The sequence below is a fragment of the Otolemur garnettii genome, unplaced genomic scaffold (genome assembly GCF_000181295.1).
Source record: "Otolemur garnettii isolate 467f Iridium unplaced genomic scaffold, OtoGar3 scaffold00020, whole genome shotgun sequence".
Lineage (NCBI taxonomy): Eukaryota > Metazoa > Chordata > Mammalia > Primates > Galagidae > Otolemur > Otolemur garnettii.
This window is the reverse complement of record NW_003852415.1, coordinates 16764994-16774333: the sequence shown is the minus strand read 5'-3', so window position 1 is coordinate 16774333 and position 9340 is coordinate 16764994. Positions and strand designations below refer to the sequence as shown.

Sequence of the window (9340 nt, the reverse complement as noted above, 5' to 3'; positions counted from 1 at the left end):
GGAATTCCTGAGTCCTCGAAATGGCCTCTGTCCTGGGCAAGAGGGCCAGTGGTTCACCCTTTCAGGTGGGTGGGGCATTTTTTGAAAGGTAAAAGGAACTTGTGCAGGAGAAAGCTGTGGCTTTGCCCTCTTAGACCTGGGTTCTGATCCTGGTTCTCACATGTAGTCTGACCTTAGGTGAGTTACTCAGCTTCTCCGATCACTCTTCATCGCCAAGGTTATTGCAAGGAGTTAGTGCAGTTTCTGGCACCAGCATCATCTGAAAGTGGCCTGGCTAGATCAGGAGTTCTGCATGTGGAAGGAGGACAGAGAGTCCAGATGCTCCGTACTTCACAGGGGGCGAAGGGAGTGGTGGGAGAATGACAGCCACAGAAGTGATAGTGGATGTAACCTGACACATGGGGATGGGTGGTTTCCTTCTTGTTCTGAGTAGTGACTAAGGTCTGAAGCTGAAGATAAGCAGTGTTAGCCTGGTCAGAGAACGAGTGACTGCAGCAGTTGGGCCTTAGCCCACATCTGAAAGATGTCACTCATTCAGCGTTCAGTGAGCACAGCACAGGGTATGGGGTGCTGTGTGTTTAATGGGGACACGGAGATGAATGTGACCACTAGACTCTCAGCCCCATGAGGACAGGATTTTTTGGCTGGTTTTGTTCCTTGTTACACATGTATCCCAACCACCAGTAAGAGTCCAGCATACTATTGCTGTTCAATTAGCAAATGAATAACTTGGCCTCCATCCTTGAGGAATTTATTTGGATTTATTTCCTTATCAAATGCTTACTGAATACCTACTGTGTGTTCAGGGCCAAAAGTGTCTACCTGAGACCTGGTCCCTCATCTCAGGCCTTGGTGTGGTCCCTAGGGTGGCTGTGTGTGGCCCTGCCCGCCTGTGCTCTGGGTGAGTCCTGGCTGATGGATTGTTGCTAGAGCTTCCTGAATGCCTGGGACCTTCTGCAGCTTTTGTGGAAATGCAGGGTGGAGGCTGCTGAGCAGCCTTCCCGGGAGGGGCCCTGGTCCCCTCTACTGTTCTACTACCTTATCCCCTTTCCCCCTGCACGTGCAGCCTAGCTCACCCCATCTGCGGGCAGCCTGGGTTCCTCAAGGAACTGCCCCTCTCTAGCCCTCACAGGATCTAAGCCTAGCGAGAAGCCGTGTTTCCTCTCCAGTTGGCCCTCAGTATCCAGTTGACAGGGTGATGTGCTGGCAGTAAATGCCACTTTCTTACTCGGAAAGGGAATCAACTTGGCCAAGGGAGTCAACTCTCCAAAAAGAGTCCTGAGCCCGAAGGCCTGGGAGAGTGGTCTCTGAGACCCCCTGCATCCCTCCCCACCCTGGAGGACCCTTCCCTGCCTCTGCCTCTGCCCCACCACACTCAACAGAGGGACCCAGACTCCTTTCTGCCTGGAATTGCATCTAGAGAAATCCTGCCTCCCTTGGGGGAGTTCCTCAGTCCCAACCTAGGGACTCAGTGCTCCTGACAGTCCACTGAGTGTTCAGGGTCCTTCCACACCACCATCCCAGGACTTGAGTGTAGAGACTAGACTGTGGCTTTGAGTCTTGAAGAGAAGCTGGTTGACTCTGTGTATGTGTGTTGGACTTGCCTGTGTGGAGCTGGCTTCCTGAGAGAGCCATTTCCAAGCCTTCTGGGCTGGCCTGATAACATGCCCCTGCCCAGTCTGTCACTTCCTGCCCTGCTGAGCTCCGGAGACAGGCCAAACTAATCTAATGACTTTCAAGTTACCTTTTCTTAGGTTAGGTTTCCCTAGGGAAAGAGCGTGCGTGTCTGCGTGTGCGTGTGTGTTAGACCAGCGTACTCATTTATTCTGCCAACGCAGTGGAAGTGTTGTCTTCTGTTCCCACATTTTACTCTCTCATCTCATTCTTCCAGCCTCAGCCAGGCGTGGATGTGGAGAGGAACTTGGCCTGAGGCCTGAACTCTGGCTATCAAGATTTTCCCAGATTATCATTTCTGCCAACTTCTTCGGGGCCTCTTAATCTTTGACTTTGCCATCTTTCCTTTTCAGTCAAGAGTTCTGAATAACCAGGCCCTCTGAACTGGGTCACAGTTTAAAACAAGATAGTTGTGGGAGGGGGAGGAACCAGCAGGAGCCCTGAGGTAGAAAGGGGAAAGGCTTGGATTTTGGTCAGCAGTCATGGCCAGACTGTGCCAGGAGAGCTGAATCTCCTGAGACCATGCTACTTGGTTAGGCTGTGTCCATGAAGGGGTGACCTATTTATTGATTGCTTAATTCCATAAATATTTGTTAAGTCCCTACCGTGGACCAAGCACTGGAACTAGAGCATGCACGTGAGACTGACAGGTGGAAGTAAGAGCTAAGATGGTAAGTTACAAGGATTTTGGCTGTCGCTTTGGGGAGTGGGGAGCTGCTGGAGGGCTAGAGGGATGACCTGATATGACTTATACAGAGTTAGCTCATCCTTTTCTAAAAGTAGAGGTGTGCACCCTGTTTTCTCATCCTGCAGCTGGACAGGGTCCCTGTTTGTTAAGCTCACCTTCTGCCTGTGCACGCCCACACCCATGCAGCTGTGTGCTGCTGGAGAGGATCCACCAAGCCTGCTGGCCACTTGCAAATGACCACCAAAGACCTAGAAGGGCACCAGCCCTTCCTATCCTTGAGTAGACTGTGTCCACACTTTCCCAGGTGTTCTCATGCTTTTCTCTCTTCTTCCTCGGAAAGTCACCCTCTCGCCCCTAGCTCATGATCTTGCCTCATGCTTTATTGAGGAAATAAAAGCAATTAGGAAACTCCCCTTTCCTACCACTAAATAAATCTACCAGCTTTCCCTCCTGACACTGCTCAGAGGCTTCACTCTTTTTCAAAGACCAACCGCTCCTTTGCCTTTGCTCCCAATCCCTTCTGTTCTCACCTTCAGCACACGCAAATGCCTGGACTTTGCTGTCAAGGGACTGCCCTGGTGCTCTGTGCCTTATCCCAGCAAGACCTCTACACAGTGCTGTCATGTCCATCAGCTTTAGCTGGGCTCGTATGCTGCCCCCCACCCCACCACATTCCACTGAGACTGTTCATGTCAAGTCAGTGTGTTGCCTCCATGTTGCCAGATCTAATGGTTACGTGTGGGCTCTTATGCTTGATATTCCAACTGCCCACTCTCTCTTTGTGGAAACATTCCCTGGTCTTGGTTTCTGTCATAGACATGGTCCTAGTTTCACTTTCCTGGTCCTTCCCTCTCAGTCCTCTAGCTTTGACCTGGACTTGATTTTTCTACTTGGATATTGAATGCCATTTCACATTTAATGGGGCCAAAACACAACTCTTGGTTTTATTTCTCCTCATTTCAGTGAATGGTAACATGGTTTTCCTTTCTGCTCACTTCTTCAATCTAAAATTGGGAATTTATCTGTAATCCCATTCCTCATGCCTTTGTATTAGTTTTCTGTGTCTGCTGTAACAAATAATCGTACATTTGCTGGCTTCAATGAACATTTTTTCTTTTAGACTTCCGGAGGCCAGAAGTCAGAAGTGGGTCTCATTGGGCTAAACTCAGGTGTCAGCAGGGCTCTGTTCCTCTTGGAGGCTCTGGGGGGAATCTGGTTCTTGTCGTCCCCAGTTTCCTGTCTGTGACCCCTCCCCCGTCTTTAAAGTGAGCAGTTCAGTATCCTGTACCCTCTTTTTTCTGTCCTCACATCTCCTGAGACTCTGGCCCTTCAGCTTTAAGGACCCAATGGGGCCATTTAAATAATCCAGGTTAATTGTCTTACTTCTCCCATCTCAAGATCCTTAATCACATCTGCCAAGTTATTTTGCCGTATAAGATGACGTAGTCCCAGATGTCGTCTTACAGGGGACCATGATTCTGTCTCCTGTGATGCCTGTCCAGTCCATTATTAAGTTTAGTTATCTCCAGCTATATCTTTAGCCATCTGTTTCTCCCTTTCTGCACTATTCTTACCTCACCCCTATCCAGGTTGCTATCACCCCTCACCTGACTGCTGCAGTAACCTTCTGTTTTCCTCCCAGATTCTGCCCCACCCCAAGTCCATTCTCCATATGATGCTTAAATCAGAGCATTTTTATCCCCCTGCTTAAAAACCTTCATATTCCTAAAAACCTTCATATTCCAGTGTAGTGGCTCTACTTATAATCCTAGCATCATTTTGGAAGGCCAAGGTAGGAGCAGTGTTTAAAGCCTGGAGTTTGAGACTAGCTTGGGGAGTATAGTGAGATCTCCAACTCTACAAAAAATTTTTTTGAATTAGCTAGATGTGGTAGCACACACACATGTAGTCCTAGCTACTTGGGAGGCTGAGGTGGGGGGGTTGCCTGAGTCCAGGAGTTTGAGACCAGCCTGGGGAACACAGACCCTGTCTCTACAAAATTAGAAAAACTAGCTGGGCATGGTGGTGCACCCCTGTAGCCCCAGTTACTTGGGAGGCTTAAGGAGGAGGATTGCTTGAGTCTAGGAATTCAGGGTTGCATTGAGCTATGATGATGCCATTCACTCCAGTCTGGGTGACACAGTGAGACCTATCTCTAAAAAAATTAAATAAATGAAAGAATGAATGAATGAGTCAGTCAATCCTCAGACTCCCCATTGCACTTTGCACAGATGCCAGGTCCCTCACCCAGTCTGCCCTTCCCTGCTCTTCCGCCTACCCCCAGCCCCAACATGCTTCCTTCCATCCCAGCCACACTGTCCTTCCTGCAGTTCTAGAGCATACCAGTTGCATTCCACCTCAGGGCCATTCCATAAGTCACTCCCTCTCCTCTCCGGAACACTCTTTCCTCAGATCTTTTCATGACTAACACCTGCTCTTCATTCTAGTCTCAAACACCCTTGCCTTGAAGTCTTTCCATGATCTGAGCACCCAGTCTACAGTAGCCACCAGCCACTCACTGTCATACCACCCTCTTTTAATTCTCTGTATAGCCCTTACTGCTACCTGGCCCCTTTCTGGTTTATCTCGCCTCCATGTCTAGAATGTAAGCCCCCTGAGGGCAGGGAGTGCTCTGTCTCCTTCATAGCTATAAGTCTCTGGTGCTGGCAGGTGCTGAATAAATGCTGATAAGGTGTGCAAAGTGCTGCAAGGAACATGATTAGCTCAGGCAGAGGGAGCAGGGGGCAGCTGCTCCAGGCTGCCCTGAAATGTATCTTCCAGGGTGCCTAGGATTTGAGCAGGAGAAAGGAGGGAGGCATTGCATGTCCAGGCACCCTTGGGTGAGACAGATGGCCATGGCCTCAAAAGGATGGTGAGGACCTGGAGTATAAGTATGTGAGGAGCTGGCAGCCCAGGAAGAGCAGGAGATAGGCACTTGGTAGTGATCATAGAGGTAAAGCTCCTTCACTTGGCTCTGAGATGATAGACAAGGCTGTGGATTTAGAGTACTCAGTAACACAGGTCATCTTTTTTCTTTTTAAGTTAATCACTTCATGTTTTGTGTAGGTAATGAATGTACTAGTAATAAAAATCAAATTGCATAAAAGGGCACGTAGGGAAAGATAAGCTCCTCTCTGCATTGTCCGTGTGTCCTTTTGCTCCCTTTCACAGACAGCCAGTCTTAAGACTTTCCTGGGATTCTCTCAGAAATACTCTGAACTTTTGTACATTTAATATTATTTTTTGGTTTGATTTTTTATTTTATTTATTTAAAAAATACATAATAATGTACACATTGGGGGGTGCATGTGATAATTTGATACCTTCATATAATCAAATCACGGTAATTGGGATATCCATAAGTTAAATATTCATCTTTTCTTTACACTAGGCGCAAATTATTTTTTTCTAGCTATTCTGAAATGTAAAATCAATTAATATTAACTATCGTCACCCCAGTGAACACCAGGTATTATTTAAGTGGATATTTGTAACCATCAATCAACTTCCTTTCATCCCCGACTCCTAGAACCCCCCCGCCCCAGGCTCCAGCAACCACCAATCTACTCTCCATCTTCATAGAATTCACTTTTTAAAGCTCCCACATATACGAATGAAAACATGCAATATTTGCCTATATGTGCTTGGTTGATTTCACATCACATGATGAGCTCCGGTTCAATTTGTGTGTCAATAAATGACAGGAGTTCATTCTTTTTCATAGCTGGTAATAGTCCATGTTACATATATACTTGCAGTTTTCTTTATTCATTCATCCATTGATGGGCATTTAAATTGATTACATGTTTTATCTGCTGTGAATAATGCCGTAATAAACATGGGAGTGCAGGTATCTCTTTGCTATATTGATTTCCTTTCTTTTGGATATATACCTAATAGTGCAGGATCATATCATAATTGTACTTTTAGTTTTTTGAAGAACCTCCATACTGTTTTCCATAGTAACTCTACTGATTTACCTTCTCACTAACAGTGTACGAGGGTTCCCCTTTCTCCATATCCTTACCAGCATCTGTTATTCCCTATCTTTTTCATAAAAGTCACTTTAGCTGGGATGAGATGATATCTCACTGTGGTTCTGATGTGTATTTCTTTGACAACTAGTTATGTTGAGCATTTGTTCATATAGTTGTTGGCCATTTATTGTGAACATCTGTACATTTATAAGAAAACACACTGTTGTTTTCTACATACAATGGCGACATGCTGTACACCTACTATATGTTGCCTTTTTTAACCTTCTCTTTATCTTTGAGATTGTTAGCTATTGCTGTATCACAAATCATCCCAGAACTTGGTGCCTTAAAACAATCACCTTTTATTATTATTCATGATTCTGGGCTTGCCAGGGCTTACTTATGCATTTATGGCCAAGTTGTGAGTCAGCTTGGTGAATTCAGTGCCCTTTTTTTTTTTAGACAGAGTCTCACTCTGTTGCCTGGGCTAGAATGCAGTGGTGTCATCAGCTCAGTGCAACCTCAAACTCTTGGGCTCAAGCGATCCTCCTGCCTCAGACTCCCAACCACCATGCCTAGCTAATTTTTTTGTGTGTGTGTATAGAAACAGGGTCTTGGTATTGTCCAGGCTGGTCTCTTAACTTTGGCCTCAAGCTATCCTCCCACCTCAGCCTCTCAAAGTGCTAGGATTATAGGTTTGAGCCACTGTCTGGCCTCTTTGCTGCTCTTGACCAGACTTTCTTAGGTCCTAACCTGGGAGCCTTGACTGACACAACTCAGCTCTATTCCACATGACCTTTTATCATCCAGTGAGTTGGCCTGGCTAAGTCAAGGCTGGTCTAACCACATTTATATGGTGGTCACAGAGAAGCAAGAAGGAAGAAGTAAGCCGCTTTCTAAGCTTCTGTATGCATCGGAATTGCAAATGACCTATAGGTCAGAACAAGTACTGTGGCCAAGCCCAGGGCCAGTACAAGAGGCCACCAAGCATATGGATTCAGGTAGCAGGAAGACACAGGCTGTTCACATGGCTTTCATGGAGTTGTATTTCAATTGGTTCCATGTGCTTGAAGGATATAATGTCCCGCACCATAATTCATTTAACAGGTCCACTGTCAAGGACCCTACAGGTTGTTTTCTATCTTATAGTAGTACCAGTAGGACTGTGTGGAATAATCATCCCTGTCTGTACATCTTTGTGCTCAAGAGTGCATATATCCATGGGATAAGTTCCTAAAACTAGCATTTCTGGGTCACATGTTACAGGTGTATAAATTGCTTTATAGGAATTGCTCATTGTTCCTTGGAGACACTCATGCTGATTTTTACCCCTACCAACATGATAGGCCACTATCTGTTTCGCAGTCCCCATTCTTGGAGGACAGGGGGATCACAAATACTGCAAATTCTGAGTCATCTGTGACTTATAAGAATCTACTTAGGTAATTCTGAGGCTTAGGAAATAGAGAACCTGGCTGTGTTTGTTGGGTAACAAAGGGGACACTGACTAACCAGCTCCTACTTGAATAGAGGTTTTGTTTCTTCCTCCTGGATCTATGCTGTAGCAGGAATGGTTTGAATAGACCTAAATCCTTCCCTATTGACATATAAACTGAGATGTTGAGATTTTTTTGTATTGATATCAAGTATTCTCAGGAATAGAGAAGAAATTCTAAGTTTGTTCTTTCCCATCCACTCGAATCTCTGCTTGTCAGCTGCTTATCCTTCAAGGGAGAAACCATGAGAGGGAAGTCACTTCAAGAGGACAAGTCTGCAGCCCCGGCTTCCCTGGAGAGAGTCAGGGAGGGTGACTGCCCCTGGGCATTGAGCTGTGCCAGCAATGTAAATCCTGCATAGCCCTTGGTAGTGGTTTTACACTTCTCTGTAACTATGACCCATTGTTTAAATAAAAATTAGGCAAGCCTGGGATGTAAAACCAATGAAACAGGATGTGGAAAGGGTCTGGGATTCTACAAAAGTCTTCAGTTGGGTCTTGCAGAATTCTATTTGGAAACCATTATACTCGAAGTCGGCTGTGGTAAGGGATTTCCTGAGAGTACTCAACTTGATGCTTGTTTCTTGTTTGAGAGATCTGGTTAGGATTCCAGTTTGGCCCCTGTAAGTAACAAAGGTCAGAATCATACTAACTTAAGAACAAGATAGAAGTTAATGTTTCACTCTCTTGTAATAATTGGCCAGATACAGCCCAAGGCTGGGTGGCAGCTCCTAGGTGTTGGGGACCAAGGCTTCTAATGTAGTGCTGCTCTGCCATCCTCAGTAGATGGCCTCCATCTTCATCAGCACAGCCACATTCCAACCCGTAGGACAGGTGAAGAGGAACTAGAGCCCATTCCCTCTAAGGGCACAGCCCAGAAGCTACACATGGCACTTCTGCTCACATCTCATTGGTCATAACTTAGTCACATTGCAGGGAACTACCAGGGAGCCTGGGAAGTATAGACTTTAGTTGGGCAGCCATGTTTCCCAATAAAACATGGAAATTTTAATACTAAAGGAAGACAAAGAGAATGAATATTTGGGGGCAACTGGCAGACTTCCCTAGGCAGTGGCATACTTAATCCTGGAAGATGCAGTCCAAAATGCCTTGGCTTGTCATCAAACTCATCTACCATTTGCTGGGCCCCAACTCTATGGCAGACATTGTCTTGGCCCTGAGATTCACAAACAAACAACACACAGGTTATTTTATCAGGCCTCTCCCTTAGCATCTAGAAGGAACTAGCAGATTCCTGAACACCTAGGTTGGGGTACTTGATGTTTTGGGGGCAGCTGCGGGTGGTCTGGGTTCAGGCATGTGGGAGAGAGGTGAGCAGTGCTGGAAAGGTGAGCAGTTGTTTACTAAGTAGCACACACAGCATCAGGAGCTTGGAAGAGTAAGCCAGGAGCACAGGTGAAGACTTGAAGACTTGGCCAGGACCTGTTGTTTTCCATGCTGAGTTTGGACATCACCCTGTGATGATGGGGCTGAATGAGGAAGTGG

The 9340-nt window shown here is 46.2% G+C and overlaps 1 protein-coding gene across 1 annotated transcript in view; it reads left to right on the top strand.

The window, feature by feature from the left end:
• The first annotated feature begins 212 nt into the window (after window positions 1-212).
• TTC7B (tetratricopeptide repeat domain 7B) overlaps window positions 213-9340 on the top strand; it is a 256341-nt gene continuing 247213 nt past the window's right edge. Inside the window, exon 1 of the mRNA XM_003786986.3 lies at window positions 213-217. The gene's annotated coding sequence lies outside the window, so the exon portion shown is untranslated. The remainder of the gene's footprint in view (window positions 218-9340) is intronic.